This window comes from Lissotriton helveticus, chromosome 1_2 (assembly GCF_964261635.1).
Source record: "Lissotriton helveticus chromosome 1_2, aLisHel1.1, whole genome shotgun sequence".
Lineage (NCBI taxonomy): Eukaryota > Metazoa > Chordata > Amphibia > Caudata > Salamandridae > Lissotriton > Lissotriton helveticus.
The window spans coordinates 92,878,164-92,904,749 of record NC_136058.1 but is presented as its reverse complement, the minus strand read 5'-3'; the positions used below and the strand labels follow the sequence as shown (position 1 = coordinate 92,904,749).

General features: G+C 44.6%; 1 long non-coding RNA gene across 1 annotated transcript in view; it reads left to right on the top strand.

The window, feature by feature from the left end:
* LOC144798306 (uncharacterized) overlaps positions 1-25,964 on the top strand; it is a 47,901-nt gene extending 21,937 nt beyond the window's left edge. The window contains exon 2 of the long non-coding RNA XR_013603503.1: positions 23,411-25,964. This is a non-coding gene — a long non-coding RNA (uncharacterized LOC144798306). The remainder of the gene's footprint in view (positions 1-23,410) is intronic.
* Positions 25,965-26,586: the final 622 nt, after the last annotated feature.

The following is a 26,586-nucleotide window of genomic DNA, read 5'->3' as shown; positions in this document are numbered from 1 at the left end:
CAAATTCAAGTATGCTCCGGTAGCCCGGATGCTTTGTTGGCAGGCTCAGCATATTAGAGTTGAGTTGAAACCTCACCAGCACCATTTTTATTTATAAAAAAAATAAATGTAAGCAAAAGACAAGGTTCTTCTCCCCCACCCCTTTTTTCTTTTTACAAGGTAATTTTGATCTCAAACATGGAGGGGAAGTGTGCATCCACTCTTCATCAGAGAATAAAGAAAAAGAGAACCTAGAAATCAGTCTTGGCATTTCAAAGAGAGAAAGAAGCACTCTGAGAAGGAATCCTTATCCCCTGTGAATATTCAGGCTTTGAATCATGAAGGGTAGCAAGTGTCTTAAAGGAAGAAAGAAGTAAGGAAAAGAGGTGTTAAGAATGATGACTCTTTGCACTCATCCTCAGAGTCAGGCACCAGTGCTACAGTGGGCAGCAAATACATTTACATAGAAGAGGTCTGCTTGGTCCCTTGAGCCCGTCAGAAGCAGCCTGGGTGTTCTGAAAGTCACGCAGTGTCTTCAGTGTCCAAGAACAGCACTTTTGGCAATGCCACTTCATGGCAAGATCAAGAACTCAATTCTACTTGAGTGGAAAGATTTGGAACATTTATATATTCCTACAAAAGATGTATGTAGTTAAAAATATTCTTCCTCATTCTATAAAGATTGATCGCAAATCTGGTAACATTGAGAAGGCAATGATTCAGTAAACCTGGAGGATTCCACTGCAAAAGATCAAGTGGATAAACGGATCGAAAGGTAATGAAGAAACCATGCAAAGCAAATAATATGGCTTTGAGTGCTGTAACTTAGGCCACTTATATGGCGCTATCACTTGTGAAAGATTTTGAGAATCTGGCTGCAGCGGGACAGACAGGAGATGATTGTTCAGAGAAGCTAATCAACCTGGAACAACAGACTCGTTTTTTATCAAGTATTTCTTGTGACTCAATTCTCATTTGCCTTGGTAATGGGGGTTTCAGTTCTCTCCAGAAGTCATATGTGGCTGAGAGATTGTAAGTTAGAACCAGTCAAGAAAACAACTCTTTTAAAGATTTCTTCCAGGCGGAAGAAGTTGTTCCAAGAGCAGCTAGACCAAATGACGACAAAGACATTAAAGAACAGAAACTTTGCATTAGTTTACAAAAACAAGCTACACTTCATGGTCTTAGAATGACAAAAAGGCAAATCCATCTACTAACATATCCTCATGCAGAAGGTGTTTTTAAACAAAGGGGAAAGAGAGAGGTTCTGAATCACCGTCTTTCAAACCAGGACAAAGCAGCAAAGGTCCTGACTATCTGCAAAATGTTATTTTTCAATTCAGGTCGCCTGTAACATTTCCTTCGAGAGTGAGAATCGGATATGACGGATCAATGAGTTCTCAAAATCATTCAAAGAGATTATTGGATAGCTTTTCGTGTGCAAGACAAAAGCTATTGCTGAAATGGAACGTATTCTGGCACAAAATAAAGCCATTCTACCTATGGAGGAAAGAGGTCTGGGTTCTTACTCAATCGTTTTTGTGGTACAAAAATTCATCAGGAGCCTTCAGGTCACTGCTATTTTTGGAAAGGATCAATCACTGGATAAAGAACAACCTCTACAAATGGACAGTCTACAGAAGACCTTTCCAGTGGTTTTACCATGGGATTTCATGGTGGCTATAGATCTACAAAACACCTATATGCAAATTCAGATTTTCCATAACTATCGAAAATATCTAAGATTTGTGGTCCAAGATCAACATTTCCAATTCGCAGCTCCTCCGTTTGGGATAACATCAGCACCAAGGGGGGATTGGCTTTCTGCAGAAAGAATAAGTGTTTTGCATCCCTATTTGAATGACTGATCCATGCAAAATCAAAGGATTAGAATACCAGGTAATAAGACCGAGAAATTGATGATTTACAATCCTATGGGTTTCTCATAAATTCAACAGAACTCTGCTTACCCCTCACATAATCTGGACTACATTGGGACACAATTCCAAACAAATGTGGGTCTAGTGTCCGTCCCAAGATGATCAGCAACTTATCCACTTTTTTTAACTCCTTAACCGCCGCGGTGCGGGCGTTCTATTGAGTGGGCGGGGCTCCGACGGCCGTTGGCCGACGGGAGCATGGAAGGGGTTAAGAAGGCCACAGCCAGAGAATAGTTTAATATTCAGGGGACATTTTCTTAGTTCACTGGACATGGTATCATCTCAATGACTTTGCCAATGTATTCCTTAAAGTGTGGTCCCCAGTGCTCAGCACGTTTGAGACCATGTTGCGGGGTGTGGAAAGGAGCGAAAGGTGAGCTGAGCGCAGGTTGCGAGAGGGGGTGTGCCTGAGTTTCAGGTTGTTTATAAATTTTGGGTTTTGACCGTGCAGAGATTTGAAGATCTGGCAGCCTGTTTTGAAGGCTCAACGTTGAGGGATGCGTAGCCAGGGCAATTTCTTTAATAGAGGAGTTGCTGGTTGCCATCTGGGTTGTCGTAGGATCAATCTGGCCGCGTGATTCTGGGCCAGTTTAACTTTTTTGAGGGGTGCGTGCTTGTTGCTGGCCTCAAGTAGCCAGTCGGAGAGAATTGCTTTGGTTACGTTGATGTCAAGACCAGGTGGCGGGGCTGTGCTGGTCAGGGTGTCAAGGAAATCTTTTTTTTATTTATGGCGTTCCATTTCCTAGCAAAGCCGCCTTCGATTGTGCGGGTTTTACCAATGGTAGGGAGTACCAACATACATTTTAAATAAATAGTGGTCCGACCATATGCAAGGGACAATTATGGTGGCAGATGTTGTCAGGCCGTTCGTCCAGACTTGGTCAAAGATGTGCCCTTTCAGATGAGTGGGGGAAGAGACCTATTGGATGAAGTTCAGGTTGGTGAGGAGATCGGACAGCTCGACAGATTGTGGCCCTTCGTGAGGGTCATTATACCAATAGTTAAAATCGCCCACGAGAAGGATTTTGGCATGGTCGATGACGAGATTAGCAATCTATTCGCTAAGCGATGGGGGAAAATGGGGCATCTAGTGCGGTGGCCTGTAGACTAGCACACAGACTAATGTGTCCGCAGCGGATTCTAGTTGTATCCCTTAAATTGTGAAAATATTTGTATTTGTCAGTTTTTACAGGACAGGTTTGGCATGGGTGTTCGATTAGCTATTTCATTACTCAAATGGTCAGCCATCAAGGCCGTTAGCGAAAACTGGGAGATGTTATAGTGCAAGTCTCTTGCTTCCAGATTGGCTAATATCAGACCTGATGTGAGGGGTTCAAGCGTATCAGCTGTGATTATATAAATTTAATGCATTCCTCAAATGTGGTGTTTTTCACTAGGAGGGTGGTATATGATGCTCGTTGTGAGAGAGGAGGTTTTGTGGGCACTGATTCTGAGATAGAGGCTTTGGAAAGGAGGGGCACTGTCAGAGGTAATTTGCAGCTAAGTGTGTTCCTATGATTTACTTTCTACACCACCAGAAAGTGTCTAATTTCATGTTCACAGCAGAGAATGGAATAGTGTGGAGGGAGAAAAAGGTCTAGGACATTGTTCAAGGTGTCATTTAACCAAGCTTCTGTGAGGACCAGACATCAAGCTTGAGGTTCAAAATTGTGTCTGAAATTTTCAGGTAGTCTTTGACTGAAGATCAACAGTTCAATAGCACGCATCACAGAGTTGTCTGAGGGATATTGGAGAGAAAACAGCTTGTGCAGTTGGTGGGAACTTGAATAAGGTTGGTGAGTTCCTTATGCCTGGTTGAAGGGTCTGGGTGGTTCTGGATGGTAGGCATGCAGGAGGTGCCTTCAGCTGTATTATGGATGGGTTTGCTGGTTACATTAAAGTCACCATAGCTTTTGCTAAGTCAGCTAAAATGATTATAATTCGCTGCTGGAATTGGTTTGTTTTCAGTAGATTGACATCCCGGGTCTTGTTCATCAGAGAGTGAGCACCGGGTTGGAGATTATAGGACAAGCAGTAGTTAAATGTGGATAACAGTATAGAACCTGCTTGTGACAAGTCAGATGTTTTCGATAGAAAATTCAGAGAGGCAAGAAGCTCGGGTGAGGAAGGCAGGGGAGGTATAGATGGATGTGATTTAGAGGAATTCATCAGCATGGGAATGCGTTCAGGAGATTTGTTTAACTGAGTTGTCTGTGAGGAGGTTAAAATCTAAGAGGTACCATTGGTATTTGTGGAATAACTAGTTTGAAATCCCAAAGTGGCAGAAGGATTGTAGAAATTGGAATACAAGCTGGAAGGAGAAGGGGAGAGGGGTGGCTGTGTTACGCTAGCTCAGGTAGTTGCTGCATTAGTACTAAGGGGAGGAGAGGAGGGAGGTTGGTGGGTGAGAAGTAGGCAAATGTGTAGGGTTGGGAAGGGAGGAGGATCATGGAGGTGGGTGCGATTATAGTTGGAAGAGTGGTTGGGAATGAGACATAGTGGTAGGATGTATGCAACAGGGCTGTTGGGTAGTACACAAGTGAAATAGAGAGATCAATTAAGCAAGGTCAGTAGGTACATCAGCTTGAAATGAGTAGGGAATAGGACTGGGAAGGGTTGAATTGGGGCAAGAGTGTATTGGAGCAGTGATTTAAGGGTTGAAGGTAGCGGGGAGAATTGTGAGAAGATTTTTCGGAGTAGTGATAGAGGTACAGTCTGGCAGAATGGTAGCTGAGGAGTGACTTAAAGAAATTGAGGTGTCAACATAAAGGGGCATAGGTAGAGCTGTGGTGTTGGCTGCCTTAATGTGAGAGCTGTTAGGAGGAGATCTTTGATGTGGGGAGCCAAAGATGGCCAAGTTAACATGGGTGGATAGGGAGGAGTGATCCATGGGTAGGGAGATACTCAGTAAGAGTACTATCATGGTTGGGAGCAAGGGCGGCAGTGGAAAAGAGGGGAGTTAGAGTTGAAGGATTGGAAAAGGTTTTCTAGTAAGACTAGACCTGCATCAGTGGATTGGAACGTAATCTTTCCTTCACTGAAGATGGAGATAGAAAGTTAGTCATTGGAGTCTGAAGAGGGGAAAACGTTCAATCAAGGACTTATAAAGCTCGACTGCTCACCCTTGAGGGTCTGAAGGCACGGTGGGAGTAAGGGGCTGGGCCTGCGGTTCAGTCGAAGTACTGTTGCTGATGAGGGATGAAATTTGTTGAAGAGCTATTTAGGATTCTGTGTCAGAAGTTGTATCATTGGTCCATGTTGTGAGTAAAAAAGTAGGTTGATTTTGAGCGATGCTTTCCAAGCACTGTAATCCTCATTGAGAATCAGATTCCAGAAATACCTTTGGAATCTTATGTTTGAAATTGTTTCATGAATTATTTCGATACATTTGGAGGAAAAATGATTGTAAAGGAAGTTACTCTAGATTTAGTGAACTGTTTTGAGAGGGAGAGCAAGAGTTGCAGAAAGCTATAATGATAACTATTTGGAAGACTCGGAGAAGTGAATCGTGAAGTCCTGGACTAGGTAGCACAAAAATAATCTTGACAGGGTGCAGAAGGTAGACTGGCCATTAATGGCTACAGCAGAGCCCAGAAAGGTCACAAGGCTGAGCTATTATCAGGGGGTAGCTGGGTTTCCTCATTGGCAGCTGGGGATTCTAGATGAAGTACTCAGCTCCCCATTGCCTTCTGCCTCCTACATAGAGGTGTCTGGGCTTACTCCCTGTAGCTGCAAGACTCGGCTGGATGTGCAGAATATTCTTGAGGGCTTGAACAGTCATGTTCCGGGACTGGAGAGTCTCCAGAGCTTGGTGTTCAGTACTGGAGATCTGTGCCTTGTCATGGTGGTGGATGGTCTTGCTGTATATTGGTAAGTAGATTGAGGATTGATGAGAGCAGTGCAGTCTTGGCGCTCCCAGTTTGGCTAGCCCTGCGGAGCGTGGCGCAGCGCATACCTGATATTTGCTAAGGTGGGGATATTCACAGGATTGTGATCCCAGGCTTCCGGAGTCCCCACGCAATGGGGGCTTCATGTTGGCGGCCATCTTCTTTCCACCTGTTATTTTATCTCCGTGAACATCATCGGTTTAGGCAAAGTGCTGATGTGTGTAATATCTGGTACATATACGTCACAAAATATCTGACTACCCTGTTAATGGACACACAATTTTTATATTGGTCCTCCATTGTAACATGTGGAAGAACAAGATAAGTTGAGATGTTCCAGGATGTTTGCTGTTAAAAAAGAAAAGAAAAAAGCATGAATCAACATGAGTAGGATGAGGGTAGTCCAGTGGACTTTTAAAACCTGATTTTGTTAATACTTGCAAGTGGGTGCATGTGAGAAAGGACCCCTTTTGAGACGCCATAGTCACGAACTTCATTTCCCAGAATTCCCTACTGGACAAAGGCTGGGGAAACGGAAAACAACAACAACCTCTCCTGTTTATCCACAGCGGAGTCCGGAGACAGAGGGAGGAGCCGAACCCGCAAGAAGACGCTGGACACCAATAAGAACTGACGCGTCCCAGGAAGAGGTGTCTTGGACCAGCGGGAAGGCGGAGCCGAGGACGGAAGAAGACACACGCGTGGAGAAGGACGCCGAGGATCGGAGCCGGGAACAGAGAGCCGAGAGCTAGGACAACGTTCCGGATATCGAGGAAGCGGGGGAGACAGAAGAACCCTGGTCGAAGAAGTGGTGGTATCCCCCGGAGGAAGCTGGAGAGCGAGCCGCGACCCCGGAGAGTTGCTGCGGGGTCGGTGAGTGACACCGCACCTGGGGAACTGTTGAGGGAGGTGGGAGGTACAGTCCTTATGGTGGGAGGAGTGTAAGCGGGAGTGTTTAAAGCCCCGAGTTGCATGCATGTACTGCAGAGACCTTACTCGGCCATCCTATTCTGTGTTATTGCACCATTCCGTCTGTACAACTCTTGACCAAGGATACTGGCCTATTGTCTCCCTATAATTCTATCCCTGTATACCACGGACTTAATGGCAATTCCCCACCCCCCCCCCATCATGCCTAATAATTAACCCCTCACTACCCCGTCACTATCCTTCCGTTTCTTCCTGAGCACTACCGGGTGTAGGGGTTGGATAAATATTGTTGGCCCAGAAAACTGACAGGCTCCATTCTTTCTCTCCTTCTGGTGAGCCTCCGGGTGAAACCTACGCCACGGACGCATCAACACCCCAACAACCTCGTCTCCCAAACGAAGAGGGAAGACCAACGCTGGCATCGTCACTTAACCCCTCAAGAAGCGAGAAGACCCCAGAAGAAGAGACTTTTGGCCCTGTAGTAAAACCTAAATCTGTGTCAACTGACAATAAAGAAACTCCTGTTCGTCACTACATCCATCCTCCGCGTCTGTATATCCACCCTGCCCTCCCACAAGCGGTGTCAGAAGTGGGATCCAGCGGAGACATGGAGGCTGCCCTTACAAAGATGGCTGAACACCAGGAACACCTGGGCAAGGTGATGGAACGGTTCCTGCTCGTAGTAGAAGATCGGGAAAAGATGCAGAAGGTCATAACAGGACAAAGCCAAACGCACGGAGCCGCTATGGATAAATTGGCTGAAGTTTTGGGCAATCAGAAAGGACACACTTCCCTTCCCACTATGGTGATGCAGAAATATGTCAGTGGAGGAGATCCAGACTTTTTCTTTAACAATTTTGAGCGTATAGCCACGGCCGCAGGGTGGCCTGCAGATAAATGGGGACAATATTTGGGCCCTCTCCTGTCAGGCGATCTGCAAGCAGCTTACCAGGCAGCTACAGTGGAAGGGATAGTGCCATATGCAGATATTAAACAATGTATCATGGAGAGGTTGGGAGTGGATGACGAATCATATAGGATAAAGTTACGCCAAATCAAAGAGGGTCCTCAGGAAACACTACGTGCCCTGTACTATAGGGTGAAGGACATGACAGACCGGTGGTTGAAACCAGCTACCACTGATAAGGATGGTATTATGACCAAAATCTATTTAGAACAGTACCTGGCTTCCCTCCACCCCCATACAGAAATGGGTCTGACAACAAGCTCACCTTACTCTGGAGACCGCTGTAGAAATAGCCAGTGCATCCATTCACGCTCAAGAAGTACAAAAAGGACGAGAGGACCCACCTTGGAAGGCTGGTGGACCAGGAACCCATAGGCTACCCTGACCCCCACCCCCAATGAAACCAGAACCTGTAACCATCATTCTGGGTGTTGTCACCCCAACTCCCGTGTTCCGCCCGCTAAATCCAGGTCCACAGTGTTTCCACTGTGGTGGATTAGCATATTGCTAGATTCTGCCCCCAAAAAGAGGAACCGATGGAAATAGGCATAGCCAGGAATTATTATTGTTCCTCATCCAGCAAGCCTCTTCCTCCTTATCACTGCACAGTAAAAGTCAATGGACAACAAACCCTGGCCTTAGCGGACACGGGATGCCGCCAAAGTGTTATACGTCCCCAAGACCTGGAACCCTGGATTGGAACCAGCAATGGCACAGTGGCCATACGCTGTGTACATGGAGACACCAAACAATATCCAACCACTCAAGTCCAAATTCAACATAACGATCCGGGTACCTCCTTAAAGGTGGGTCTCATTCGGAACCTCCCTGAACAAGTGATCTTAGTAAGTGACTATCCACATCTTCCACAAATAATCCAGCAAAACCCAAATAAAGGAGAAGAATGGTGGGCTGAAGCTCCCTTTTCAGGAGAAGAAAGACCCGACTGGCCTGTCCCTAAACCAAGGAAAAGCCGTAAACAGAAAAGAGCAGAGAAAGAAAAAGCTCCTACGGTATTGCCCGCTATACCTGCAGAGAATCCCTGGGAAAACGACCGAAGTTTTCGTGCCACCCAAAGAGAAGATCCTGTACTACAAGAAGCTTGGAAAAATGCTTTAAACCACCGAGACCCCCGCCATGTAGGTCCTTATTTCTTTATTAAGAATGGGTTGCTATGTAGGAAAGGAGGTCCTACCCAAACACCCCAACTCTTGATTCCAATGCCCTTTAGAGAAAAGGTTTTGTTTCTGGCCCACAGTCATTTATTGGGGGGACACTTTGGAGCCGACAAAACGAGAAACAGATCACTGAGCGTTTCTATTGGCCGGCATCTTTCAACAAGTAAACAAATACTGCTGGGAATGCCCCATATGCCAGAGACACAGTAGGTATATGCCTCCTCGTGCTCCCTTGCATCCCCTTCCTGTTATAGAAGAACCCTTTAGTAGAGTAGTTATGAACATAATCGGTCCTTTGCTACCTTCAAGAAGTGGGTGTAGGTATGTATTGGTCCTTGTTGATTATGCCACCAGATTTTCAGAGGCAATAGCCTTGCGCCGGCCAGATGCCATCAATATAGCTAAGGCTATGGTAACCGTATTTTCCCGAGTGGGATTTCCAAAGTAAGTTTTAACTGATCAAGGGACTCCCTTTATATCAAAGGTCATGAAACAATTGTGCAACCAATTAGGAATACATCAGATTAGAACAACTGCCTATCACCCACAGACAGACTGCCTGGTAGAAAGATACAACGCCACCCTTAAGACCATATTAAAGAAACTTTTAGTTCTAGAGACCAGAAAATGGGAGGATATGTTACCCCTGGCCCTGTTTGCTATCCGGTGTAAGAACCAAAAGAGCACTGGTTATTCACCTTTTGAGCTGTTATATGGCCATAAGCCTAGAACATTGCTGGAAATGGCTCAGGAGAAATGGGAAAGTGAACCAGACAATACCAAGCCTAAAAACCCATCTAGGACAAATTAGGACCATTGTCCATAATAATCTGGAGGAGGCACAAGTAGCACAAAAAGCTCAGTATGATAAAAAAGCAGAGGAAAGGAAGCTTGATGTGGGAGATCCCGTTTTGCTGATGATGGCATCATCGGATCACAAATTATTGGGTCAGTGGCAGGGTCCCTACATAGTCACAGAACAGGTAATCCCAGTTACATATCGTATTGCGCTAGATCCAGCTCGGGGCACCTCACTAATTTATCACATCGACCTATTAAAAAAATGGGAAGGTCCTATACCGGCTCTGGCCGCAAACATAGGGTTAGAGACACCCTTGTTTGACCAATGTATAGACCCTATTCTTCCATTTCATCTTAGACGAGCTAACCCATGTTCTAATGCCCCTCAGAGAGGTTTTTTCCTTAACCACTGGAAGAACTACCTTGGTAGAGCACGCCATCAAGACCCCTGTAGGGAAAAGGGTGCGTCTTCGACCTTATCGTATACCAGAGGCACGTCGCCTGACTATACGAGAGGAGATACAGAAGATGATTCAAATGGATATAATAGAGCCATCCATTAGTGAGTGGAACTCGCCAATTGTCTTAGTACCGAAGCCGGATGGCTCGGTTCGGTTCTGCATTGACATCCGAGAGGTCAACAAAATCTCAGAATTTGACACCTATCCACTACCAAGGGTGCACGAGATGGTAGAAAAGATAGGGAGAGCCAAATACATTAGCACCCTTGATCTGTGTAAAGGGTACTGGCAAATCCCGTTGCGGTCCCAAGACAGATAAAAAACTGCGTTCTCCACACCCGACGGGTTATATCAGTTTAAAGTATTACCTTTTGGATTACACGGGGCCCCAGCTACATTTCAGAGAGCCATGAACTGCATCTTACTGCCCCATGAGGAATACACCGGCGCGTATATAGATGACATAGTCATCTATAGCGACAATTGGGACCAACATATGGACCATTTGTCGAGAGTAATCAGAACGTTAGGACACCATGGTCTCAAAATCAATCCAGCAAAAAGTCACTTAGCAGCACAGACCGTGAAATACTTGGGGTATTTGTTAGGAGAAGGAATGATACGGCCTCAAAATTCCAAGTTGACAGCCATCTCCGAAATTTCTTTACCAAAAACTAAAAAGGATCTCCGAGCCTTTTTAGGACTGCTCGGTTATTACAGGAGATTTATTCCTAACTTCTCCCAGATAGCAGCACCCCTTACAAATCTCTTACTAAAAGCGACTAATACTGAGGCACAGTTAAACCATCCCACCCCAGAAATCTTAAAAGCCTTTAAGGTCCTAAAGGGGCCTCTGACGTCGTAGACCGTGCTGGCCAGTCCCGACTACACTCTTCCCTTTGTCTTACAGACAGATGCGTCTGACCAAGGAATAGGTGCGGTATTATCCCAAGTGACACCACAGGGACAGGAGCAACCTATCTTGTACATCAGCCGTAAGCTCTTTCTGAGGGAACAAAATTACGCTGTTATAGAAAAGGAAGCCTTAGCCATTAAATGGGCGATAGAAACCCTGAGATACTACCTAGAAGGAAGGAAATTCACCCTATTCACTGACCATGCACCCTTAGAATGGTTGGCCCGTAACAAAGGAAACAATGATAGAGTGTTGAGGTGGTTTTTAGAGTTACAGCCATACAGGTTCCATACACAACATCGGAAAGGAGCTAAGCAAGGGAATGTGAACTTCCTGTCAAGGTATCCCCAAGGAAAAACCCCTAGTAACGAGACAGCAAGGGAAAGGGGATGTGAGAAAGGACCCTTTTTGAGACGCCATAGTCACGAACTTCATCTCCCAGAATGCCCTACCGGACAAAGGCGACCTCATCCACAGCTGGGGAAACGGAAAACAACAACAACAACCTCTCCTATTAATCCACAGCGGAGTCTGGAGACAGAGGGAGGAGCCGAACCCGGAAGAAGACGCGCAACACCAATAAGAACTGACGCGTCCCAGGAAGAGGTGTCTTGGACCAGCGGGAAGGCAGAGCTGAGGACGGAAGAAGACGCGCGTGTGGAGAAGGACGCCAAGGATCGGAGCCGGGAACAGAGAGCTGAGAGCCAGGACAATGTTCCGGATATCGAGGAAGCGGGGGAGACCGAAGAACCCTGGTCGGAGGAGTGGTGGTATCCCCCGGAGAAGCTGGAGAGCGAGCCGCGACTCCGGAGAGTTGCGGCGGGGCCGGTGAGTGACACCGCACCTGGGAAACTGTTGAGGGAGGTGGGAGGTACAGTCCTTATGCGGGTGGTGGAAGGAGTGTAAGCGGGAGTGTTTAAAGCCCCGAGTTGCATGCATGTACTGCAGAGACCTTACTCGGCCATCCTATTCTGTGTTATTGCACCATTCCGTCTGTACAACTCTTGACCAAGGATACTGGCCTATTGTCTCCCTATAATTCTATCCCTGTATACCACGGACTTAATGGCAATTCCCCCTCCCATCATGCGTAATCCTTAACCCCTCACTACCCCGTCACCATCCTTCCGTTTCTTCCTGAGCACTACCGGGTGTAGGGGTCGGATAAATATTGTTGGCCAAGAAAACTGACAGGCTCCATTCTTTGTCTCCTTCCGGTGATCCTCCGGGTGAAACCTATGCCACGGACGCATCAACGCCCCAATAACCTCGTCTCCCAACCGAAGAGGGAAGACCAACGCTGGCATCGTCACTTAACCCCTCAGGAAGCGGGAAGACCCCAGAAGAAGAGACTTTTGACCCTGTAGTAAAACCTAAATCTGTGTCAACTGACAATAAAGAAACTCTTGTTCGTCACTACATCCAGCCTACGCGTCTGTACATCTGCCCTGCCCTCCCACAGTGCATAAAACTAAAATAAATATATATATATATATATAAAAAAATTTTTTACATGTTTATTGGCATTTAACACATTCTGTGCATTGATACATTTTACTTCAGTTCAAATAATAACCGTTCAAAAAGGTAACCTTTTTCGAACAATAGGATGTTTGATATGCAAATGTGAACCAAAAGTACAAATATCCCCATGTGATCCAGAGAAGATGTAGTCTTGAAGTCAGAATTCACAGCAGTTAAGAACAAAGCATTAAGGATTCCTAATCTGGTCTGGCACATTAGGACTGTCTGAGTATCCACAGAGCAAATAAACATGTGATAAAAAAGAGTTGTAAGTTTTTTTTTCTATGATATTAACAATATGCAGACTAAGTCTCAGTTCCTAAGTTGAAAGGGGAATTATAAGTGCTCTCGTACATAATACTATAACAGAAAGAAAAGAAGAAAAAAGATTAAATCCAAGAAAAAAGAAAAGTGTATCGGGTCTTGCACATTCCAGTGGGGAAAGAAGGAGAAAGAACAGATAGGGAGAGTTTGGGTATCTACATCCGGTATGAGGAGAAGAGGAGCACTCCATGGGAGGTTACAGGACTCTAGTACAAACACTGAGTGTCTTGGTAGTGGGGGGGAGGGAAAGAGGGTCATTTGGCATGGCGAATTGTCCCATAAAAATTGGTGGTGGGGAGAACTACATAGGATCTGCGGTATCAACACCCCAGGGGCTATTTCTTTCTTCGTCTGAGTCACCAGAGGGGCTGTTTCTATCTTCCCCAGGCAGTCTATCTGGCTCTCCCAAGTTGCCCTTGCCTTCCCTTTCCCGGTGTTGCCAGGATTCTAGTACTTCAGTACACAATTCCACTATCGGGCGTTGTCGTATCCCCCCAGCATCTTCACAAATCAGGGCCCTCTCCTCAGCCTTTCCACACCTACCACACTGTAACATCCTTTGTCCAAGTGCCCAATCACCGGTCTGTGTGTATTTCCGAGCCATAGCTATCCGTCTCCTGGCTAATACTAAAGCCAAGTCTAAGAATCAGGAACCAACCGTATGTTTTCAAGGCTTAGGAAGCCTTAGGACCAGACAGACCTCCAATATGCAAGCGAGTGTCCTGTTCAGGGCACTGCTTACTGCCTCCCAGAATGGTTATAACAGGGGAAGCTCCAGGTCATGGCAGAAGTCTGCATCCGGAAGTGCACACCTGGGGCAGTGGCTCAGGTCACCTCCTTAGATGACCTGTAGTGTATGGGGTAAGGTAAGTCATATGGATATAGTTAAGCTGAGTGTTCTTCAGTTTCATGTTTCTGGAGACCTTCTTCAGATATGCCAGGACTTTAATCCATTCTGAGTCTTTAAAGCCATGACCCAGTAGCTCCTCCCACTTGCGTCTAGGTGTCCAGAGAGAATTCCGAACCTTGGAAGTCAGTGATTTATAGAACCAACTCAGTGGTTTGCCGAGCCCATTGACACTAGCATATCAATCAATCAATTCCTTTATTCGGTTTTCGTAAAATATAAAAAAAACATAAAAGTACAGTAGTGAAAAAATACCATTTACATTTCAAAATTGCAATACGTTCGCTATATACATTAAATATTTAAAATATCTGCTCTTTCAGGAATTGAAATTCAATCAAGCGAATTAAAAACATGAACAAGATCAGGAGAACGACAATTAAAAGGTGATAGCGTTTGATTTAAAAAGGACCTTATTCGCAATTTAGATATATACAATATGCCTTACTATTGAAGATTTTTCCTATGCCTAATACAAATTTTCAGGAATTGCGCAATATTTTTCGCGAAACACTCTATTTCCAGACATTGTAAGGCGATGAAGGCTGGGCGACATAATCTCAGGCCAAAAATTCCTAAAATTGGTTTTATCCATCTTCCCCTCCACTCCTTGTAGAACTTGCAGAACAAGACCACATGCATTGTCGACTGGGCAGAATTGCCATCGCAAGGGCAAAATGACAAAACCTTTGTCCATTCATTCTCTTTCGGAAAGGATATCAAGTGATTGAATATGTTCATCCTGAACCATATTAGCACAAATCTCTCATACCCATTTAAATTGAAAGTCATATATGGTTGTATCGTTAGAGTGGTTTGGATCATTAAATTGTATTTTACTGAGAGCTTGTTAATTTCAGTAAGCAATCTAAGCCCCTCCAAATGCCCCATGCACTGCTTTTTAAACTGTTTCCTCGGGATCTGAGCTATCAACGCTGGATTGGAATAGTACGTTGAGAGGCCCAGGTCAATTAAGAACTTTTTCAGGTACATGAGCCACCCAATCTTATCGACATGATCAAGGGTGAGGCAGTCCTTCAGTATCTCCCGATTGAATTCAGTTTTGGGAGACGACCAAATGCAATGCCATAATAGAATGGGTTGTGCTTTTATTATGTCAGTAATATAGGGTATTCCTAGTTCCACATGGCAGTTATACGTTGATGTCCCTCGAGGAACTGCCAGCAAATACCTCAAAAAAAGCATTTTCCACTTTCTGTATAGCATCTATCCCACAGAAGCCCCAGATTCCAGCCCCATATATTGCCGTACTAGTGCATTTGGCTTGGTATATCTGAAGCATTTCTGCCGGGGGCCTCCTGCCAAGCCTCTGGGCAAAATTGACCAAAGAGGTAGTCGCCCTAACAAAGAGGAGTTTCCTGGCAATTATTGCTTGTCTCCAGGAACTCTTATTGTCAATTAGAATGCCTAAATAAGGGTATGTAACAGTTGGTTCTAATTTCGCGTTTTCTATGAAGAGGTCCTTCTGCTTCTTATGCCCAGCCCCACAGCCCATTACAAATGTCTTTTTTATGTTGATTTTTAGATCTAAGTTAGCCATGAATGCATGATACCTATTAGGGGCGCATTGTAATTCTAGGGAGGTTCTTGCTAAGATTACAGCGTCGTCTGTGTAGAGTAGGGCAGGTATTGGACGCTTCTTTAGCAACGGCAGGTCCCGGCTCCCCTCTAACATGGCTTTTTCAAGACCATTGCTATAGAGTGTAAAAAGGAAGGGAGCCAGGACACAACCCTGCCTAACCCCCCTCTCTACATTGAACGGTGCCGTGAGCTCCCCACCTGCACCAAACCGCACCCTGGCCGTAGCATTTGTGTAGGAATCTCTGGTAAAGTTAACTATAGGGATATCCACGCCCATTTCTATTAGGATAGTCCAAAGTTTGGCGTGACTAACACAATCAAAAGCAGCGGTCAAATCTACATAAGCCATGTTGAGCTTGCCCCCCTTAGCTTTCACGTATTTACCCATAAGAAGTGACAGATTTAGACCTTGTTCCATGGTGCCCAGACCTTCTCTAAACCCAAACTGAAATAGAATACGGCCTGCCACCTTTCCCATGGAATCCAAAAGGGATATGGGACGATAACAGGCCGGATTCTGTCGATCTGGCTTCTTAAAAATTGGGACTAAGATTGAATTTGACCATAAATCAATAAGACCCTCTGAGCAAGTAGCTTGTAATACTCTTGTCAATAATGGTGACCATAAGTCCATATTACATTTGAATAAATCCACTGGAACCCCATCAGGGCCCGGGGCCTTTCCTCCTTTGCTGGACAGTAGAGCATCTTCAACATCTGATAAGTTAATATCAAGATCTATGGGGAAAGATACCGGACTAGAAGGGGACCTTGTCATGGAATTATTGTAGGTCACAGAGTTTACATCCATGTTTCAGCTAACAATGTTGGGAAAATGATCTATCCAGTGGCTTTTGTCAATAGCAATTTCCACTGTCGGCCCTAGACTCCCTTCTGAGAAGAAGGGAGTTTTAAGGACTCTCCAAAAAGGCAGCACTGTCCTAATTTCTACAGCTTTTATGTAGTTCATCCCTGAGTTCTTTTTTCAGCTCTAATTTTCACGATTTTATGGCCTGATTATATGCTCTTCTTAGCTGTATAATGCTATTTCTGTCCCTCACCTCAGCGTGTAGAGCGGTTTTTAGCTCACGATATGCCTTGGTGCAAGTCTTATTAAATCAACCTTTGCTCTTCCCATTATTGTTTTTCTGTTTGGCAAATAACATTTTGTTTATCTCCTTGGTAATTACCGAGAAGTTACTTAGAACCTCCTGGTGTGTGGCTGAGGGATCTAAACATTTAATTATCGAATCAAAGGAATTCACTACCACTGTTTTCATGATTTGATGTGGGTCAACTTTTGCCAATCCGAGAGAATATCCATTTGTTCTATCAATGGATAGATTTAACGGCCCTAACTTTCTTTTGGACTTATTGTTATCTGTATTAGAGGGGCAGAAAAGAGAAATACTATTTGAAAATGGTCACTGGTTGCATTATCATGTTGTAAATAAAACAGCGGTATTATTAAGCATTAGCTGAAGCCATAATGCATCAGTCCAAATATCTAGTATAGGGATTTCATTTGTATTTCGAGTCCACCATTTTCATGCCCTACATTGCCATGTGCTCAATGTTCTGATTGTCCTACCTCTCTGCCAGTTACACTGTGGATTCTACCTAGCAACAGTTATTATTAGTCCTTCTTGAGAGTGTAGCGCATGCTCAGCAGAAGTAACAGTTGTTCCTTATTAGCATAGCCCTCCCATGTTCTAGAAATACTGTTAGCTCCACCCACTGATATATTTGGAAATGTCCTTACGTGGTTGCAACCTCTGTCTAAGCTGTAAGCTGAACCCCTTCCACTGTGTATAAAAGGGGCCATGTGCTTGTATTCAGTGTGCTACTCTGTACAATACTGTAGAAGTGTTGTGGAGGTTGTATCACCACCTTTAAAGGTTTATTAAACTATGTTTTTGTATTTCCAGTTTCCTTGCCAACTTCATTTGTAAGTCTAAGGACTTTGTACACAGAAGGGCGAACCCTTTCGGTACCTTTGGGCCTTGCTGAGGCCTGAACTCATCAATTGGCGCCCGTCACGTGGGGCTCATCGGCGACTCGGAGGCTCGAAGGACTGGTCGTGACGAAGGAGTGGAACTCTGCCGGGGAAGTGATCACTGCCAGCGGCGTCTTTAGTCCTGGCATCCTGAGGTATTTCTTCCTTCCTTCCGATCTGACCATCTGGGTGGCGCCGGTCTTCGACTGAGACCTCTTCTGTCGGTTTGCTGTGGATAAGCTGTTTGAGCAAATTGTGGAACTTGGCAAGTGGAATCTGGACGCTCGTGCTTGGTAAGGACCAATGTATGGTAATTACTGTGAGTGTTTATGGTAGCCAGTGATTAGCAAGGCAGTTTTAGGATACGCTTGCTGTGGCTTATGGATATGGATATGGAGATGTTTGGATGATCGATCATATTATGATTATGAATATGGGTATATATGCGTTGCAACACATATAGGTAGGCAATGTGGAGATTTTTCTCCAACATATGGTTGTGAGCGGCGCAACGATTAAGTGCCATTTTTCTGTATAATATTGCGTATTTCGCACTATTTCTAGCATGTCTACTTTTAGCGCACTACGTAAGTGGTGCTGCTGTGGAAACTGGTTAAGTCTTGAAGAATCGCAGCCGGCTCCCCCAGAAGGGACGCCGAATAGGGATATGTACATTAAGTTTGGTCTTTCCCCTATAATGTACAGCACATTGTGGAGGAAGTATACCAAGAAGGATCCTGAGTTGAGATGGCCTTTGTATGGTTCGTTTGATGTGCGCAAAATTGAGTATGTGGAACAGTGCCTGTGTAAGCGCCGAGCGAGACAAGATATGTTTGAGAGTGTGCGAATGTGGGTGAAAGAAGTACGTGAGCGTGAGAAACGTGAACATGCGCTGATTGAGAAAGAGCAGAGGAAGAATGTGCGTGAGAAGGCGCAAGAAATGAGACAACGTGAACAAAAAGACGCGGAAGAAAAACGGGAAAAGGAACGTAGATTGCAGATATCTGGCCAATATCCCATTCGTCGGCCTCTTTATCCTGTCCTTAATAATTCTGATGATGATTTTTCATTACTAGATCGTTCTCCGCCTCCGTATGCTGGCCCGTCCGCTCCGAAAGGGGAAGATGAGGATTCTGGATCATTTAAAGATAAGGTAGACACGCGGTCTAAGCTAACATCTGATCGTATGGCGGAGCTCCGACAAATTTCTTATCGTATTCTTAAGGGTACAATTCCTCTTGCTGAAATATTGTTGTCTCTTGAAAAATGGCCGAACAGGGAAAAAATTTATTTTCTTGAAACCTTTTCTGATGAAGTAGTCGGGGCTTTTCGAAAATATTCTCCTGTTCTTGAACCTGATGACATAATACAAGATAAGAAAGAATTGCGTAAAGGTCTCTTTTCTCCTTCCCAGGCAGCTGATGCAGTTCGACGGTTATTCGTATTGCGGGATGAGGCGTCTCGGTTACGAGAAGAAAAGCGACAAAAGACGGTAGACGACAAAGAGACGGGTTTGAGTGGCGACGGGAAACAATCACCTATCTTTTCTTCAGATAAGGTCGATATTGTGCATGTTAAACCTATGCGAGAGGCAGCGCCTTTGTATGTTCCTCCTAAAGGAGCGGGTACTAGTTCAGATAAAGATTCAGCTGATGCCCGAGGGTATTTTATCTATAATTGGGTATATACTCCTTGGAATAGAGCGGATGTTATGGCCTTAAAGAAAGCGTTACCTGACCCACGGAAAAATCCTGCTGCCTTTTATGAGGAAGTTGAGGGGGCTTTGAATTCTTGTACTATGACATTAGCTGACGTTGATTTATTCTTTGGTCTTATATTACCCCCTGACATGTGGAGATCAGTACGGAAAATTGATGATTTAGTGACGTTTAAAGCTAAATGGGAAGACATTGAGGAGGAGGACAGAGCTAGGAAACCTGCGCAGAAACCACCCCAGCTCATTCTAGACCTCCCTGCTGCTATTTTGATTAAATTAAAGACGATTATTCCCCCTAAAAAGATTGACTGGACTATGTTAGCATCTTGCAAGCAAAAGACAGATGAATCAGTTTCTGACTTCTTTACGCGATTTGAAGAAACTTTTCATGATTTTAGTGGTCAGTCTCTGACGGATGACACGGGTCGACATCTGTTTGTAGACAAATATGTTTCAAATTTATTACCGGGAGTAGCAGCTCGGTTGAAAGCGAGTGAAAGCTCCTGGACGACTTCGACTCCGGCATCCCTCCTGACTATGGCTCAGTATTACGAGCGTCAGGAATTAGAAGCAAAAAGTAATGAAGATAAGAAATCTAAGGATTTGAAAACAAAAGTTATGTTAGCACAAGTGTATGGACCACCCCAGAGAGGAAATAATAGAGGTGGTCGGGGTTTTTATGATTCTACATATAACCGCACAGACTTGGCTAAAGATCAATGTGCATATTGTAAGCAACGAGGCCACTGGGCCAATGAGTGTCCTTTAGCGCGAGAACACAGGGCTATGGGACGGGGTAGAGGTTTTGGGAGAAATCGTGGGGGGTTTTCTGGACCACGAGGTAACCTAAATGATAGGGCTAGATTCGAATCTAGGGAGCAACAACAAGGAGGGTCTAATACCTTTGATAGACGAAATCAGTATCAGATGTCTAACTATGTGCACCCCGAAAGTCATGATTCCCAATATGCATAGGATTGCGTAGGATGGGGGGAGGAATCAGTTGAAGTACCAGTAGATCAGAGGGGTCCTTATGTTACAGCACATGTTTTGGGTTCTACTGATCAGTTTTTGGTTGATACAGGGGCTACTCGTAGCGCTTTGTCTAAACAATTGGTTCCGAGGGCTCCCCTGTCTGGCTTAATGATCACATCTGTAGGGTTCGATGGAACACCTTCTCTTAGCCCATTATCCCAACCCCTTGCATTTCATGTCGACAAATTTACAGCACCATGTCCATTCTTGCTTTCCTCAAACACGCCTGACAACATTGTGGGTCTAGACATGCTGAAACATTTTAGAGCCACAATCCGCTGCTCCCCTGAAGGAGTACGCGTGATTTTAAATGACAATTACCCTGCAAAAGAGAGAGTGTGTATGGTCGCTGAAAGTGCTGCATTAGCCTCTTTACCTCACACGTTGTGGGCTACTTCAGACACTGATGTGGGACAGATGGTCATTCCTCCGGTTCACATTAGTGTGAAGGAGGGAGCTGTGTTACCACGCCTGCCTCAATATAGGATTTCACAGGAGGGTGAGGAGGCGCTCATACAGATTGTGCAGGATCTCATCCGAGTGGGGGTGGTGGAAGAAGTCCCATACAATGTTTGTAACAGTCCTATTTTACCAATCTTGAAGAAAGACACTGATACTAGGGTATATCGATTTATTATTGATTTGCGGGAGGTGAACAAGATAGTGGTGCCCCAATACCCTGTTGTTTCTGACATCACGACACTCCTTACCTTAGTTCCACCAACAGCGACAACATTCTCGGTTGTCGACCTGAAGAACGCCTTCTTTTCGATCCCTATTCACCCTGATAGCCGTTACCTTTTCGGCTTCACTTTGAATAATCGATCGTATAGATTTTGTAGAATTCCACAGGGCTATACTGAGAGCCCTAGTATCTACAGTCAGGCATTGAAAAGACAGTTGGATTCCTTTGTCTTGCTTGAGGGGGTAGTGCTTATTCAATATGTCGACGATATTTTGTTGGCTGCTGACACCCCTGAGCAATGTGAGACTTGTACGTTGTCCTTGCTTTCCTTTTTGGCTTCTCACAATCATAAGGTATCTATGAAGAAATTGCAATTCTGTAGACCTAAGGTGACCTACCTAGGCCACCTTTTGTCTAAGGAGGGGCGTGCACTTACATCAGATCGTATCCAAGCCATCCTGGACACACCAACACCTTCTACACAGAAAGATGTTCGAGCATTTTTGGGACTTACGTCCTTTTGTAGGCAGTGGATACTGGGGTTTTCACATATAGTCAAACCACTGTTAGCGCTATTGACAAAAGACACACCAATTCCCCTTCCTTGGACAGATGAATGTGAAAACGCTTTCCAACAGTTACGTCAGGCCCTTTGTTCAGCACCAGTGTTAGGCACTCCTGATTACACGAAACTTTTCACATTATATGTACATGAGAGAGATGGATGTGCGTCATCTGTGTTAGTACAGATGCACGGGGACAGGCAGCGTCCGTGTGCATATTTCTCGGCATTGCTCGATCCTGTCGCTCGGGCATTGCCGGGGTGTTTTCGTTCGGTCGCAGCGACAGCTGTGTCAATACGTCAGAGTGAGGGAATAGTGTTATCTCACAAGCTGTTAGTGTTGGTTCCCCATGCTGTTGACGCCCTTTTGAATCAAACAAAGACGCAGCATTTAACAAGTGCCCGTCTGACCGGATATGAACTAACGTTGCTGGCTCCCCATATCACATTGAGGAGATGTGCTACGTTAAATCCAGCAACATTGTTACCATTCCTGACGACTCAGCCTGAGGCACAAGAAGCACATGATTGTATTTTTGTGACTGAGGAACAGACAAAGGGTCGTATCGATCTCCAGGATACGCCTTTCTCAGATGTAGATGGAGAATTATGGGTGGATGGCTCCTGCCTGAAGCTACCGGATGGTACGACTTCGGCAGCATATGCCATCACTACTTTGTATACTATCGTGGAAACAGCACGCATTCCACAGAAATCAGCCCAGGCAGCGGAGTTGATAGCATTGACACGAGCATGTGAGCTTAGTGCAGAGTTGTGTGTGAATATTTATACAGATAGCCGCTATGCTTTCGGAGTAGCGCACGACTTTGGCCTGCTCTGGAAGGAAAGAGGTTTTCTGACATCACACGGAACACAAATTATGTATGGAGAATTGGTGCACAATCTTTTGACTGCCCTGACATTTCCTAAGAAGATAGCTATAGTGAAATGCAGTGCACATAAGAAAGTTATTGACAAAGTAGGGCAAGGAAATGCTTTCGCTGACCAAGTAGCACGAGAAACTGCAATGAGACCTGACTCCACTTCAATGTATGTTGTGAAGTCACAAGCAGAACGATGGCATGATGCTAGGAAAGAAGTGAGGGAAATACAGAGAGTTGCTTCTGATAAAGAACGAGAGCAATGGTCTGAAAATGGAGAACTGGATGATGAAGGTTGTTGGCGCAACAAACAAATGGATAGGTGGAAGTTGCCCACAGCTTTTGTCCAACCTATGGTTCAAATGGCACATGGGCTAGCACATGTTGGAGCTTCAGCGATTGTGAAATTGCTTGCGCAAGTTTGGGAGCATCCAGAGATTGCTAGCACGGCCAAGAGAGTGGTACAGACCTGTATGATCTGTCTTAAATACAACCCAGGGAAAGGAACACGGACTCCAGCAGGAGGATTTGAAATACCTACTGCACCTTTTGAAGTCCTGCAAATGGACTATATCCAACTTGAACGCTGTAATAATCTAAAGTACGTCTTGGTAGTGGTGTGTGCTTTCAGTAAATGGATTGAAGCCTACCCTACTAAGGACAATACTGCAATGACTACAGCAAAGGTGCTACTGAAGGAGTTTTTCCCTAGGTATGGTGTTTGTAGACTATTATGGAGTGATAACGGGCCTCATTTTATAGCAGACGTTATCAAGTACGTTCTGAGAGGTCTAGGGATAAAACAGAAGTTTCATGCAGTGTTCCATCCACAGTCGGCTGGCCTGGTGGAACGCTACAATGGAACACTGAAGCTTAAACTAGCAAAGATCCAGGCTTCCACTTCTCTGACTTGGCCCGACGCTTTGCCTTTGGCATTGTTGTCAATAAGATCAGTACCACACTCCCGAACCGGCCTTACACCGTATGAGGTGGTGTTTGGTCGTCCCATGAATATTTGGGGAGTGCCCAAACCAAGTTCCGTATATGATGTACCTTGTGTATTGATGAATGACTATCTGGCACAATTAACTGATAACTTGGTTTCTATTCATCAACAGGTTTGAGAAGCACTCCCTGACCGGTCCACAGGTGAGGGTCATAGTCTCCGACCCGGTGACTTCGTCCTCATCAAGGCGTTCGAGAGGACGAGTGGCCTGGAGCCCCGATGGTGCGGTCCCGAGCAGGTTCTGCTCGCAACAAGAACGGCCGTCCGAGTGACCAACCGGAAGAACTGGATTCACTCCCTTCATTGTCGCAGAGTGCAACCCGGATTGGTGGAGCCTGCCGTGTTGACTGACCATCGAGAAATCCTGACTACAGAGAAAGGCCCTGCTGTGGTACCTGATGAGCAAGAGGAGTTCTTCCCGGACCCAACGACTTCTGGAGTAAGAAAATACAACCTTCGACCCAGGAAGAAGTTTTCTGCTGTTTAGACTGCTGTCAGAACGGCCTCTTGGTTGGTGCAACGGAGAGCCGATGAGGCAAGGGGGGGGGATCAGCCTTGCATTAGAGTAGTGACACCCGTCTTGGCCCGTTGGTGAAGAAAACAACAGCCGCCTTGGGGGAAGAGTTCTGACAGCCTTTTTTTTAGTTTCAGGAAGATTTGCGAGACATTTGTTCAACATGGAGAGAAAGAAAGTGATCTGCGCCTTCGGATTTATTGCTAGTGTGGCAGTTGTTGCCATTATCACGTGGTTTGTTGAGGATGTAATTCCTGCCCGTGATCTATATGTGGTTTCTACACCGGTGCCAGAGGAGCATTTCTTTTATACGCTCCCCTATCAGGAATCAAAACACCGCTTGCCCTTTGTAAATAACACCTTCATTCAGATGCTACATCATACCCACACTGCTACAAATGAAACAAATTGCTGGATATGTGGTATGATGCCAGCGCACCAGAAGAAGGGGGGAACACCGTTTATACCTCTCCCTTTCTCTCATAATGGTTCTTGTCGTGCCTGGTATACTCTTCTATTTGCCACAAGAAAGCCTGCTGTTGGAAGATTACTTTTTAGACTAAACAAAGAATGTCACCAGAATAAAGAAGGCTATCCACAAGCCAATGGAACAATATGGGAGTGGGAAGAATATCGACCGGACAATGAGTCTACTCCCTACATTTTTACGAACACTAGAGACACTGTCGAAAGTGAAAAATTTGTGATCTCAGTTGCACAAGCACAAGCGGACTTATGCGTACAAAGTGTTGGGAACATCCCTGTAGGTGTTAGTGATTGTATTAAAGTCTTAAATATAGATGGTCTGAATAATAGCACATTTTTAGCATCCCATAATACATATTTTGTATGCGGTAATAGAGGATATTATCGATTACCAGCTGGCTGGTCAGGAGTATGCTATGTATCGTTTTTATTACCACCAGTGTTTTTAGCACCTGCCACTTATCATAAAGACTTGAAATTGTTGAATAATGCCACTGTGAATAGATACAAACGTACTTTATCTATCGATGATGTGGACCAGACCGACACTAGTTTGCAGCAATATGTAGATTTTAACCTAGGGTTATTCTTTTTTGTTGGAGCTGCCCTAAACAGTAGAAAGATAAGAAGATTAACTAGAGTTGTAGAGGCAGTAACCAACCAAACTGCTGCAGCACTAGGAAACGTAACTGAAGAGTTGCAAATTACTAGAATTGTTGCCCTGCAAAACAGAATGGTGTTAGATGTCATATTAGCAGAAAAAGGAGGAGCTTGTAGACTTATTGGAAGTAGCTGTTGTGTCTTCATCCCAGACAACTCGCCTTCTGTTTATAATGCGATAAATAAACTGCATAAAATAGCTGCTGACATACATGTAGATAATGGTACATGGACCTTCTCTAGTTGGTTTTGGACCTTATTTACTACATGGGGTTGGAAGATCCTCACTGGCCTTTGTATAATAGTAGTAATTCTTTTTTCTTGCTGTATGTGTATTCAATGTGGTCCTATGATATGTTCCCTTTGCATTACCTCTTGTATACCCAATAAGAAAGCTGTTTCCGAAGCTGCTTATCAAAAGAGTCTAACTAAAGAGATTTCTAACATTATGAGCATTGATATTCAAGATGAGTTTGATGACTACCCTATGAAATGGAATGGCTTCAGCTAACGCTGAAAGGGTCGTCTGTTGTAAATAAAACAGCGGTATTATTAAGCATTAGCTGAAGCCATAATGCATCAGTCCAAATATCTAGTATAGGGATTTCATTTGTATTTCGAGTCCACCATTTTCATGCCCTACATTGCCATGTGCTCAATGTTCTGATTGTCCTACCTCTCTGCCAGTTACACTGTGGATTCTACCTAGCAACAGTTATTATTAGTCCTTCTTGAGAGTGTAGCGCATGCTCAGCAGAAGTAACAGTTGTTCCTTATTAGCATAGCCCTCCCATGTTCTAGAAATACTGTTAGCTCCACCCACTGATATATTTGGAAATGTCCTTGCGTGGTTGCAACCTCTGTCTAAGCTGTAAGCTGAACCCCTTCCACTGTGTATAAAAGGGGCCATGTGCTTGTATTCAGTGTGCTACTCTGTACAATACTGTAGAAGTGTTGTGGAGGTTGTATCACCACCTTTAAAGGTTTATTAAACTATGTTTTTGTATTTCCAGTTTCCTTGCCAACTTCATTTGTAAGTCTAAGGACTTTGTACACAGAAGGGCGAACCCTTTCGGTACCTTTGGGCCTTGCTGAGGCCTGAACTCATCAATCATGGGTCTGAAAGTTAGTCAGACGAGTGGCATCCCCATCCGTAATGAAGATGAAGTCTATGACGGTACTGGCTCCTCTACCGTTGAATATTTGCTAGAGAGGGATTGGTGGAGAAATTAGTTTGTTTGCAAATCCCATTTCAAGTAAAAATAAGGTCTCATTTAAGCATTCACCACTTATAGTGTCAGGGAAATGAGTTAAGTTAACACTGTTTTCATCAGATATACCACATTTTAAGTTACTACTTTGAATGCATGGCGATATATTAAAATCGCCCCCCATACCACCAAGGGTGGATAAGTGTTCCTACTCCGAATCTCCAGAAGAGTGATGCAAATTTCTTTTAAGGTTAAAATCAAATGGTCCTTGTGAATGATATTATAAAAATTTATCAGAACTAACTTTTATTCATATGAATGGTTACAATTTGGTGATTGGGATCAGATTTTGTGTAAGTTATAGACCTAGACACCAGGAGATTTGAAGTGTAGACTATCAGACCTCCTTTAGCCCTA